The following is a 12,022-nucleotide window of genomic DNA, read 5'->3' as shown; positions in this document are numbered from 1 at the left end:
TGTAGGACAGAACTGAAAGATAAATGCGGTTTTACATAACGTCCACATCATGGCGGCAAAGTATCATGTAAAGTGGATCGGGTCCTTGATTCATATTGTTCAATAAAACAAAATTAGTTTTACAATTACAATTTGATAGTACAGAAGTTTTAAAAAAAACTTTGAATTAAGTACAGTATTTGTGAAACCAATAATAGAGCCTGTAAATTGGGGTTGTTCCTGAATTATATATTAATAAAGCTTTGTACATTTTTGGAATGCGACCCCTGCGAAAAATGAGGGATTACTCTGATTAGCAATACCTGGTCTCCGCTTTATCACTTTGTAATGTGCGCAAGGGATGGGAGAGCTTAAGATCAGTCACATGGCTCTGTATGTCTCCAAGCTGTTGTGATTGTACGGACTTTCAAATTTTAGTCACTGTCACTTAATGCCACGCTGCCCGACGGCCCAGAACGCAGAACAAATCTGTCGCCAACACCCTGACTACTATCTGCCTCCTGAAAAGAAAAGAATTGTATTGTTAGCCGCGGTCTTTAAAATGGAAAAGACCGAATTTACTGTAGCTTCTCATCTGCTTTGTGATAGGCCACTGAAGACGACGCCTTATTTTTTAGCACAAAATTGCAGAGAAACTTGGAAGTGAAATCACTCGGGAATTAAAAATCTGCCGCCTCCCGGCGCCAAATCCGTGCCGGACAGATGGCGACGAGCCTGCCGCGGCAAGATGGCCGCAGATGTCAGATGACACCTTCGCCCATCGCGATGAGGATGTCACTTCGAAGGGAGAGGAAGCTTGACTTCCCCCCTTAATTTATTTTATGGCTGAGCCTAAAGGTGCTGTCCGGGATTTTAAAATGTTCTACTTGCTGACGCCATCTTCTGGCTTAAATCGTCATTGCAGCCTCTGCCAAGCGGCTTGTTTGGAGCCTGCATGTGCATGCATTTCTTAGACACTCGTATAAACTCATTTTTAAAAAATCTTTTTGGGGTTTGGGTTGGTGTTTGGATTGTATTTGAAACAGTCCTTTTCTTACTTTCACCATTTTCAGTGAGTTTTTTTCTGTCTTGGTCATATCCCTCAAGAGGGGTGACCAGTGAGATTTTGGAGAGAATAAACCGGGCTTTTGAGGCAATGAGTTTGAATTAAGAGCATTGTAGTTTTTGTGGTAGGGAATAGTTGTTTGTGGTATTTTTCTGTTTTGATTAATTTCATTGATCCTTCATAAAGAAAAAAACATGTCACTCTTTGATAAAGGGACAGATTCATGGGAAATGAACCTATACATATATTACCTTTGTCAAGGATTTTATCTTACATTTAGCAAAGCTCTTCGGGGGGGAACACATTAAGTAAGATCAATGGGAGGTGGGGTTGGACCAGGGGTGGTTTGGGGATTGTTGGAAAGTGACTTTATGCTCGTTACCTAAGTTTTTTGTTCGTGTAGCATGCAAATGCTAAAAGTAAAAAGAGGCGTTCAGTAGAGTCCAAACACCAACCCAAACCCTAACAATGATCGTTTAAGTGAAGGAAGCATGGGCATGTGAAGGAAGTATGGGCATGTGAAGTTTAATCGAGTGCGTTCTAAGAAAGGCACGTACTTGCACGCTCGTCATAAACGAGCTTACTGAGGCTGCAATCATGACACAAGCCAGGCGATGGCGGCAGCGAGTAAAAAAAAAAAAGTTCCGTACAACTCCCTTAAGTAGTTTTAATACATCAAATCATGCATTCATTTATTCATTTACTTGCTTTTTCTGTCGCCACAAGGTGGAGCAGTTGAAGAAAACAATATGTACAAGGGTTGTCCTAAATGCAGCCCCCAGGGACTGTTTATGGCCCGCTAACAATTGTTTTAGCGAACCTTTATCATGCACATAAATGAGAATTGTGCTCCTAAAATGTACTTTTTACGTCTTATAATTATAAAAACTTCAAGGGTGCATTTACTGAATTGTAAAAGTGAGGGTTTTTTTTTTTTGGGGGGGGGGTGTATGTGTAAAATGAAGGTAAAACAATTTATAGATTTTGTAATGTTTTTTAAAATTAACGAAAAGGAAATTTTTACTGTTCATTGTTAAATTAAATATATTTGAAAGCAAAAAAGAAATCGTTTTTTGTGCTCTGTAAATTATTTCAAAATATATATTTTGAAGTACTAACGAAACAAACGTTGAATTATTGTGAGCTTTAGAAATAAAATTATTTTCAGAGTATCCCAAAAAAAATGGTTTCCTTTGTAAATTTAAAATTTAGGTAAAAATAAAATGTTTTGGTGTGCTTTGTAAAATTGAAGTATTCAAAACATCCACAAAAATAAAAATGTGGGTGTGGTTTGTAAAATATTTTTGAAAAAAAAATGACTTTTTTAGTGTGCTGCCTAGACTATTCAAATTATTAAAAAAAAGATCAATTTAATTGTAAAATATTTAATAATATAAAAATATAAAGAAAAAAGACGTATTTAAATGAAAGTTTAGAAAATATATTAACTTGAGAAAACTTGGATTTTCGTGTGCTTTTTGACTTAAAGTATATAAAAATGCATCTTAAATTATGATGTGGAAGTATTCTATAAAAATATCTAAAAATAAATGCTCTAGAAAAGACTATTTTAAACCTGCTTTGTAAATCAAAGTATTTTAGAAAATATATATTGAAAAATACAAACACATTTTTGTGTGCTCTATAAATTAAAGTATCTACAGTGTTTTAATTTATATTATTTTAAATGTTTATTTTGATATACACGTTAAATTACTCCAGAACAATATTTGAAAGTCTAAAACGTGATTTAAATGTGCTTTGTAAATGTATATATCTAAAAAGAGAAAACAATATTTTGGTGTTCATTCTGAATGAAAGTATTTAAGTCAAGTCAAGGCACATTTATTTATAATCACAAAAATGTCTCAAAGGACTGCACGGGATTACAATTTACACAATTACCTGATCTTAAACCAACATGCGGGCAAGGAACAACTCAAAACTTCAGCGTGAGGAAAAAGAGAAACCTTGACCAAGTGGTATTCCCCTTTTCAGGATGACCAGAATGAATTACATTTAGCATTACACTACACAAACATGGTAAACACTAGGTAACATGTTGAAAATTTGTCCGGAAATATACATATATATTTTATTTAAAAAGAGATAAAAAGTCCAATGTTGGGCTGCATTGTTCTTAAAAATATACAACCTTTTTTTAATAAAAAAATTTCAATTGCATTTAAATGAAAAGTTAAATTACTTTTTCGTGGTTTCTTTCATGGTTAGTGCCCAGTCCCACGGTACAGAGGTTCGGGGTTCAAGTCCAGCTCTTGCAGCCTCCCCCGTTTGGAGTTTGCATGTTCTATCCGAGTCTGCGTGGTGTCCTCCCACATTCCAAAAATATGCATGTTAGGTTAATTGGCCGGTCCAAATTGTCCCTAGGTGTGACTGATCAAGTGAGGTGTCTGTGTGCCCTGTGATTGGCTGGCCACCAGTTCAGGGTGTCCCCTGTCCACTGCCCGATGATTGCTGGGATGGGCTGCAGCACTTCGCGACCCTACTGAGGATAAGCGGTGCAGATAATAAATGGATGGTTTCTTTCATTTCGATCTGGTAAAATGCTTGACCCCAAAAAAAGCTTACTTCCTGTTTGTATGCATACATCCATCCATTATCTGCACCGCTCATCCACAGTGGGATCACGGGGGTGCTGGAGCACATCCCAGCTATCTTCGAGCTGGGGACACTCTGAACTGGTTGCCAGCCAGTCGTAGGGCACACAGGGAAAGACAATTCGCTCGCTCATTCACACTTAGGGACAATTTGGACCGGCCATTTAACCTGACATGCATGTTTTTTGAATTTGGGGGGAAACCGCAATGCCCAGAGGAAACCCACGCAAGCACGGTGAGAACATGCAAACTCCACACAGGAGGTTCGATCTCATGACCTCAGAACTGTGCCACACACGCGCTAACCACAGTGCCGCCGTGCTGCTGTATGCATACATTGGAATTTAATTGTCATCATAAATGATTCGTCTACTTTTTAAATATGAACTTTGCAATATATTTTTTTATTGCATTTCATTACTTTGCGTCTTTCAACATGCATTTAGGGATAAACAGTTTTTTATTTTTTTTTATTGCCGTGCTGTATATGATCCAATAAGTCGATCGCAACACTATTTCTGTTTTCTTGCATCCAGCTCGGGAGCCTTTCTGAAATATTTCCCAAGATGCTTTGCTGCATATTGCCAAATAAATAACCCGAAAATCCAAAATTACATGGGAAATTACGATTTATCCGTCGGCGGATGTTTTCCGTCCAGTCTGCAGAAAACGATTCTAATCGGCGAACGGCGACGAGCGCAAAATCAAACAAGAGAGTAAATGTCAGCTGCCTTCGCGGACTCTCGGCATTTCTGGCGCCGGTTGCTAACGGCGTGTCGTATGTCTTCATGAATAAATCCCGGCTCCTGTTTGTGTGTGTGTACTGGGAGTATTCGGGCTCATACACGCAGCAATATTTACAGTCTGCAGTCTTGTTTGTGTTCCTTTCCTTGCATCATCGTTTTCTGCTAGATAATATCCAGCCTGACCACATTTTTTTGTTTATCTGTATTTACAAGTTGTTGCTGTCTAGTACATTTGTACGTTATTTTTTTTACATGGCTTGCTAACAGGATTTTATAAGGTACTTAAGCAGGGGACTCCAAAGTGGTGCCTGCGGGCACCAGGATGCCCCCTGAGGACAATTGAGGTGCCTGCGGACCTGTTCAGAAAATAGCTCAATATTGGTTGACTCTCTATTTAACCCTATAATTCAACCTGGTAGTACCATAGTAACAACATAGTAATAACATGATAGGTTGTTATTGTAGAAATGGAAATAAATTCCAGTTTATGGCCTTTATGGACAATAATGTATAATCAGTTAAAAGAGTAAAACGAGAATTTATTTGTGTGTTAAGCACGTTCATTATTTTATCTTCTGTATTTGTTTCACTGGGAAGACTTAAACTGAATTTTAATGTATGGATTTAATAAAGCGATTGAGCAAAAAAGGTGCAGGTTTTCTTAACTAGCTATCTGGCTACGTTTTTAGATTCCTAACTAGCTATCTGGCTACCTATCCAGCTAGCTTTTTACATATTCTGCATGCTATCTTGCTAACATTTATCTTTTTTTGCTCGTTATCGAGCTAAATTTTGGACTCGCTATTTAGCTTTAGCTTTCTATCAGGCTATATAGATGGCTTTTTACCCTTTTGCCGCTCTATCTAGTTTATCTGTTTACCTTTTTTGGTATCATCTATCAAGCTACCTTTTTCGCTATCTAGCTTAGTTGCTATTTTAGAAATATAATTCAAACGGTGTACTTTGCGCTAATTGGTAGCTTCAAAAAGGTTGGAGACCCCTGTACTAAACGGTCTGTTTTATGTTTTTTTGATATTACTATAGACTCCTTTTTTACATAATTACTAGTTCACTAGCGTTCTAGTTGGTCAGTTTTTGTTTAGTTTACAAATGTTTGTCATCAGAGTGACATAAACAACTGCCAGTAGCAAGTGTGTTGTTTTCGGAACAAATTGGTTTAAGTCTTCTAGTTCGACGTTTTATACATTCACTGTACGCCGGAATCCATGTTGTTAGCAAGCTAGATAGCTTAACACGCGAGGATGTAACACTAAATGAGCCATAATGGTTAATTAATGTTTTGGGGTTTTTTGGTAACCTATTAGCTTTCTCGGTAGCAACACAAGTGTAGTGTAAATCTGACAATTTTGGATCCCAGTTCATTTTTTGTTTGTAGTTTAAGTTGTTAGTTTGATGGCTAATAAGGTTGATGGCTAATTATGTTACACTAGTGTATAAGTAATGATTAATAAGCTATGTTGGTCTATTAGTATTTCTTGGGTTGTTTTGCCAACTTTTCAGTTCACTAGCTACGACAAAAGTGTAAGTGTGGCAATAATTTTGCGTGATTAATTTGTTTTCTGTTGTTTAACTAGTTAGCCTGATAGCTGAATAAATTCGTACAATAGTTACAAATTGATGACAATTGTGCCAAGGTAGTAATCTATTTGTTGTTCCTTAAACTGTTAGCCACCTAGTTTATTAGATTACATATATGAGGGAATGATGACAGATAGGCTAAAGTAAATGACTTTAAGTTTTACATTGTTTTTTTTTTTAAGCTAATTAGTATATTACATTAGTTTATTGTAAGAACCTATGTGGGGCAATGAATGGACATTCTCAATTTGCTTGTTGGTTAACTTTTCACCTTGATATCTGATTAGCACATGAGAAAACTATTGTAAATATGCCAATTAGGCAATCACTTGTTAATTTAATAGCTAGATTATTACATAACACATTTGTAAAGCTGCTGCTATAGTTTCTGAAGTTGTTGGCTAGCCTGATTATTATGTCACACATTTGCATATTTAATGAAGCATAGGTGTAAGTAATTCATCTGAAATTTTACATTGTTAGCTTGTTAGCTTTATTGCATTACACGAATGTTAGAGTAGCAATGGATGGGCCTGTAAATTTGTTTTGTTGTTGTTAGCTCTATAGTTTATTGCATTAACCATATAAAACAGATAAATCTGCCAAGATTGTAAATCAGTTTATCAAATCATCTTATTAAATTACGCATTTTGTATGAGTAATGATCAATAGACTAAGGTATTTTACTTTTATTTTTTGATTGTTTGTTGGTTAGCTAGCTTATAAAATTACACAAGTTAAGGTGTGGCATAAATTGGCTTTTTGTCCTTGACTTTGTTAGCTTGATAGCTACATACACACACGTAAGACTGATGATAAATATGCCAAGTTAGGTCATCAATTTGTTGTTCATTGACTTGTTAGCTAAGTACCTTATTGTGTTACCAATTTGTTGTTGGCAAGATACCCATATAGAAAACCGATAAACCTGCCAAGTTTGTGAATCCGTTTATCAAATCGGCTTATTAAAATAGCGATACACATTTTGAATAAGTAATGATCAATGGACATAGGTATCTTACTTGTAATTTTTAGATTGATTTTTTTGGCTAGCTAGCTTAAAAGTGACACAAGTTAGAGTGGGCATAAATTGATCTACTTAGCTTTTTGTTCTTGACCCCCTTAGCTTGATAGCTCCATACACACACATGCACGTTAGGTAATTAATAAGTAATTGGACTTCAAGTTATTAGCTAGTTAGCTGATTACATTAGATAGATAGATAGATAGATAGATAGATACTTTGTTCATCCCCGAAGGGAAATTCACATTTCCAGCAGCATCCCTGAGCTGAGAACAATCAAGAACAATCGAAAATAACACGGGAGCTGCTGGAGTGGCTGCCATTCGTGACGGCGCCGGAAGAAAAGATTCAATTTGAATCATGTACAAACAAACAAACAATTGAATCATATACAAACAAACAAACAAACAAAATATTCATGTTTCAATAAGTGGAGTGTTTAGGCCAATGCCAGCTTGTAAATGATAAAAAGGATCCGCCCCTTGACCTCCGAATAACTTTAGCCAATAGTGATCGATTCAACTGATGATTGACACATCTTTTTCGGCCAATTGCAGGCTTTGTTTGCCGTTCAAGCCAATGCCAGCCTGTCATTAGAAAAGAATGGTGCTAAATTATCCTAGTTAATTCATTTTCTGTTAATGAATTTACCTTTATTGCTAATACTGTTATATGTCTGTAAAACTGATCATAAATATGCCAAGTTGGGTTATCAGTTTGTTGGCTAAATATCTGATTGCATTACCTAATTGTTGGTTTTCGTGTTTTGAGTTTAGTGTGAGGTTTTTTTAAGCATGGTGGTCTGTTTGCTCTTTATAGCTACACAATGTAAATGTTTCATAATGAATCAGTGGAAATTTTAAGAGGTTGGTTGGGTGGTCAGTGACGTTCCACCAGAAGGTGGAGCTGTGGGATATAGTGCACCTTCTAATGAAGATTAAAAGTAACCTTGTGAGGCGGCAACAAATTTCGTTTGTTTCGCGGGGGTTTCGGGTAAACTCTTAATGAGGCCATGCGTATGGACGTGGGTGAGGAAGAGGGTCAATTCCGAGCGTTAATGATGAGTTTTTCCACGGCTTCTGTGGGAAACGGAAGGGCGATCGCTCATTAAAACAAACGTCCGCCCTGGAAGGAGCGTCTCCTCACCTTGGATATACTCGGGAATCTCGCCCAGACTACCCCCTCCCCACAACCTCCCCTTGAGTCTCGGAGTAGGAGCGCTTCTCTAAGTAAAGCGTTTGAGTTGACAGCTTGGTGTGGACAAAAGAAGCTGACAGCTCATCTTCACGGGCTTCACTCCCTCACACCATCACTCCTCTCTTTGTTTTTTGGGGGGGGTATTTTGGGGAAGGGGGGGCTGACCATGCTACACACACATACACAAGAAGCTGTCAGAGCAGCTCCAGTCGGGATTTATCTCCGAGCGGACACACATTCAACTTGTCTGCCCGTGCGAAACCGAGTTTTCAACCCACAACATCGTTGCCAAGGGTGTTCCCCAGGGTTCCTGCTTTACTCACGTTGACGATTTATTTTAGCGCGTCGCGGCGAGTCGGCGGTTTCGGGAACGCCGGGGCCGGTTGTCGCAAATGTCCTTGCGCCGGACAAGGCGGCACTAGAATCGTTTACCTTTATTGCCCGTAAAATCGGGCGATTGTAAAGAATTTTCGCTTAGTTTTAGCACAGCTTGTCCGGGCAGGACGACAAAGGCAAGAGTGATGGATTCATTTACTCCCAGTACACAATATATAAATAATGTAGTCTGTAATCCCTCGTTTTTCGCGGTTAATGCGAAAATCTGCAAAGTATCCCCCCTCCCCGTTTGCACTCTGCCGGCCCCAGCTTGCAGCAGTAGTTGACCAGGGATGATGGGTCGCGGACGCATGGGGGCTGTTCTATAGATGTGAAAATAACAGAAAAAAAAGCTGTCACACATGAGACATTTGCTCTCCTACTCTGGAGATAAAGGAGCACTGCCAAAACGGTGCAGTTCATTTAAGGTGGGCCACATTTGCACGCCACGGTGGGCCTAACTGGAAAAAAAGCACTCTGCCACCCCCTGCTCTCAGCAATAGTCGACCGCGAGCAGCAATATGCATTTGGGATAATGAGATGGAGAATAATGGATTGCGACTGCAAGAGTGCAGTTCATTTTAGGCAAAAAAAAGACACCAGGCTCAACAAAAGTGTGCTCTCCAGGTCTTTGGTAGGAGTAACATGTGATCAGGGATAATGGATTGCAGCCACAAAATTGCATTGCAGTTTTTTGGTGGACGGAACGGACAGAAAAAGAAGCTGCCTGGCCCGCCAACATGGACTCTTCCAGCCCCCACTCGCAGCAATACGTGATCGGAGATAACAGATCACAGAATGTATATCTTTTAAAAAAAAAAGTAAAAATCCATAGTCTTTATTTTATTTATTTGCAATTATGGAATATTTTTACTTGAATCCGGCCAACATTGTGGTGTGTCTGTCTGTTGTGTGTTTTGGTTGTCCAATGGAGACACCTTACCCCATAAACAAAATTCGGTGCTCCATTAGTTTCGATCGTGTATTGCTGCAAGATGGTTCTGTCAGGCTTCTTTTTTTCACAGATATGTTTTCCAAAAATAGAATTACACTTGTTTGGCTGCGATCCCCTATTGCTGCAAGTGGTGACCAGCAGAAGATGAATTTTTACCCCTCTCCATTTTCCGTAGTCGATGTTCCTTTCCCCCTAAAATGAACTGCAAGCATGCAGCCACAATCCATTATCCCCCATCACATATTGCTGCGAGCTGGACTGGCAGACTGCACTTTTGTTATTAAATATTCAAATCAGAGCCGAAAAGAACGCGCGCAAGGCAATTGTGTTTTATTTTTAACTACCATTTTTACGGGCTTGTTTACACAATCATTGATTGTCTTCTGGAAAGAGGAATCCAACATTTACAACTCTTTCACAATGACTAAAAAAGTTGTCCAAAGTAAAATACAAATGTGCAAAAATTTTAGTGTGGTAAAGCGGTTGTCTCCTGGTGGCCACTTTGGGAAACGCCTAAATCTATCCTTAGTAAAATGTGTAAAATACAATTTTTAGTTTTTTTATAACGTGATCAAATTTGACAAGGTATCAGGTAATGCTTCAAACTAATATATCAGTTGTTTTCCAGCTAAGATGCCCATGCTACCTTCATCTGCAGGCATTTAATTGCAAAAAAAAAACAGGTGAGAATAAAAACCTTCTATTTCTGTGTGTTCTAACACAGATTAATGTTAGTAGCATTTGGAGTGATTATTTTAGTGTGGGACAAAACCTCAGAGTCAAAGGAGACCAATCCGTCCATATTCTCTAAACCAGGGGTCGGGAACCTATGGCTCTTTCTACGAGTATCTGTGGCTCAGAGACAGATTTGATTGCATGCAAAATTTCTCCATCTTGTCCAAAACTTGATTCGTCCATCCTACTAAGTTACATGCAAAGCCAAACCGAAGCTTACTGATAAATGATTACTTCACAGTATATATATGGCACGTTTTTCACTACAATTTACAGTCAAGGTGTCACACAAAAAAATGGGGAAAAAAAACTCGTTTTAGCTGTACAACGCTAAAGAATCCTTTATATAAAAGTTCACTATGTAATCTGTGTTCAGTGTTCAGATACCTTATGATGAATCCACAGAACTGTAAATACGCCAAAACACCGGAAGAGAACTTAGTCATTTGATTGGGTGAGTGGGAGGGATGGGTGGAGCTATGCAAAAAGTACAAGCATTCCCTCCCATCTCTCGCCAAAGGTAAGCACATAAGGCTCCCTATTCTCAGAATGTTGTGACGTTTTTACAAAATAAATGCTTGCATCTGGTTTTGAAACCAATATGTATGATAAAAAAGGGTCAAAAGGAGTTTAACCGATCTTGAGTCATTGCAAGAAAGAGACAAGTTTAAAGTGGTATGTTTGTTGATTTTGGGACAGGGGCTCTGCCATTATTCTCTTTTCATAATTTTTATCAAATCATCAAAAATAAATGTGCTGAAGACTAAGCTTTTGTCTGGGGCGCGGGTTTAGCAATTTAGTAAATTTGTCTCATAATATATGGTGTGGCTCTTTCCCAAAATAAAATTAATATTTTTTGCTTTTATGGCTCTTTGAGTCAAAAAGGTTCCCGACCCCTGCTCTAAACGGTTCAAGAACAGCATTTAATTTACTCTGGGTATGACTTGGACTGGTTTTCTAGGCAAATTGTGCAGGGACGGTAAAGGGTTAAATAAAACAATATTGTTACACGGCGACCACCCTGAATATTGTCCAACGAGTTCCTGTGACTACCATTCCCACCCGGTTGGATTTTGTCCGACAAAGCTGCTTGTGGATTCCGAAGTTGATCGGCTTCGCCGCGGGTCAGGCGGGATAATGGAATGGAGGTCCAGAGCGCCGCTCGGAGGGGGATCCGGGTCTATTCTATTAACTCCGAGGCCGACTCCGGAGAGGAATCCGGCGCGGGCGCCGAAGCCCTCGAAAACCCGCTGCACTCGGGCCGAGCCCTAACGGCGAAGCGGCGGGTGAAAAATCCCGTAGGGTCCGTTGTTGATTGAGTCAGTGTTACATCAGCCTGCGCTGGCCTGATAACATTTACTCTTCACAAAACCCAATTTTTCCACATAGCAGGTGGCAAAATCAAAATATGTTGTTTCGTCGGAGAAGCGGATCTTCACTGTATTCTTTTATTTCTTACTACCTGCCAGTTGTCATTACCGTAATTTCAGGACTATAAGGCGCACCTAAAAAGCTTAAATTGGCCCAAAATTTGAAACTGCGCCATAATACCTTTATATAACGCAAAATATGGTTGATAAGATTGGAAATGCATACATTATGTATACACGTGTGCGTTACTACTTGTAGTTTTTGGATATATTTATTATATATTATAGTGTATTTCTTCCTCATGTTGTGAGGTCTTTAACTCCACCCGGGGGAGTAAAAGCCCACATTAAACCGCAC

General features: G+C 38.8%; 1 protein-coding gene across 1 annotated transcript in view; it reads left to right on the top strand.

Moving 5' to 3' along the window:
- Nucleotides 1-12,022, top strand: part of klhl29 (kelch-like family member 29) — a 310,192-nt gene that overhangs the window by 150,818 nt on the left and 147,352 nt on the right. The window lies entirely within an intron of this gene.

This window comes from Urocampus carinirostris, chromosome 20, assembly GCF_059441175.1.
Source record: "Urocampus carinirostris isolate Australia breed hairy pipefish chromosome 20, RoL_Ucar_1.0, whole genome shotgun sequence".
NCBI lineage: Eukaryota > Metazoa > Chordata > Actinopteri > Syngnathiformes > Syngnathidae > Urocampus > Urocampus carinirostris.
The sequence above is the reverse complement of the archived record's forward strand: the minus strand, read 5'-3'. Positions and strand labels throughout refer to the sequence as shown.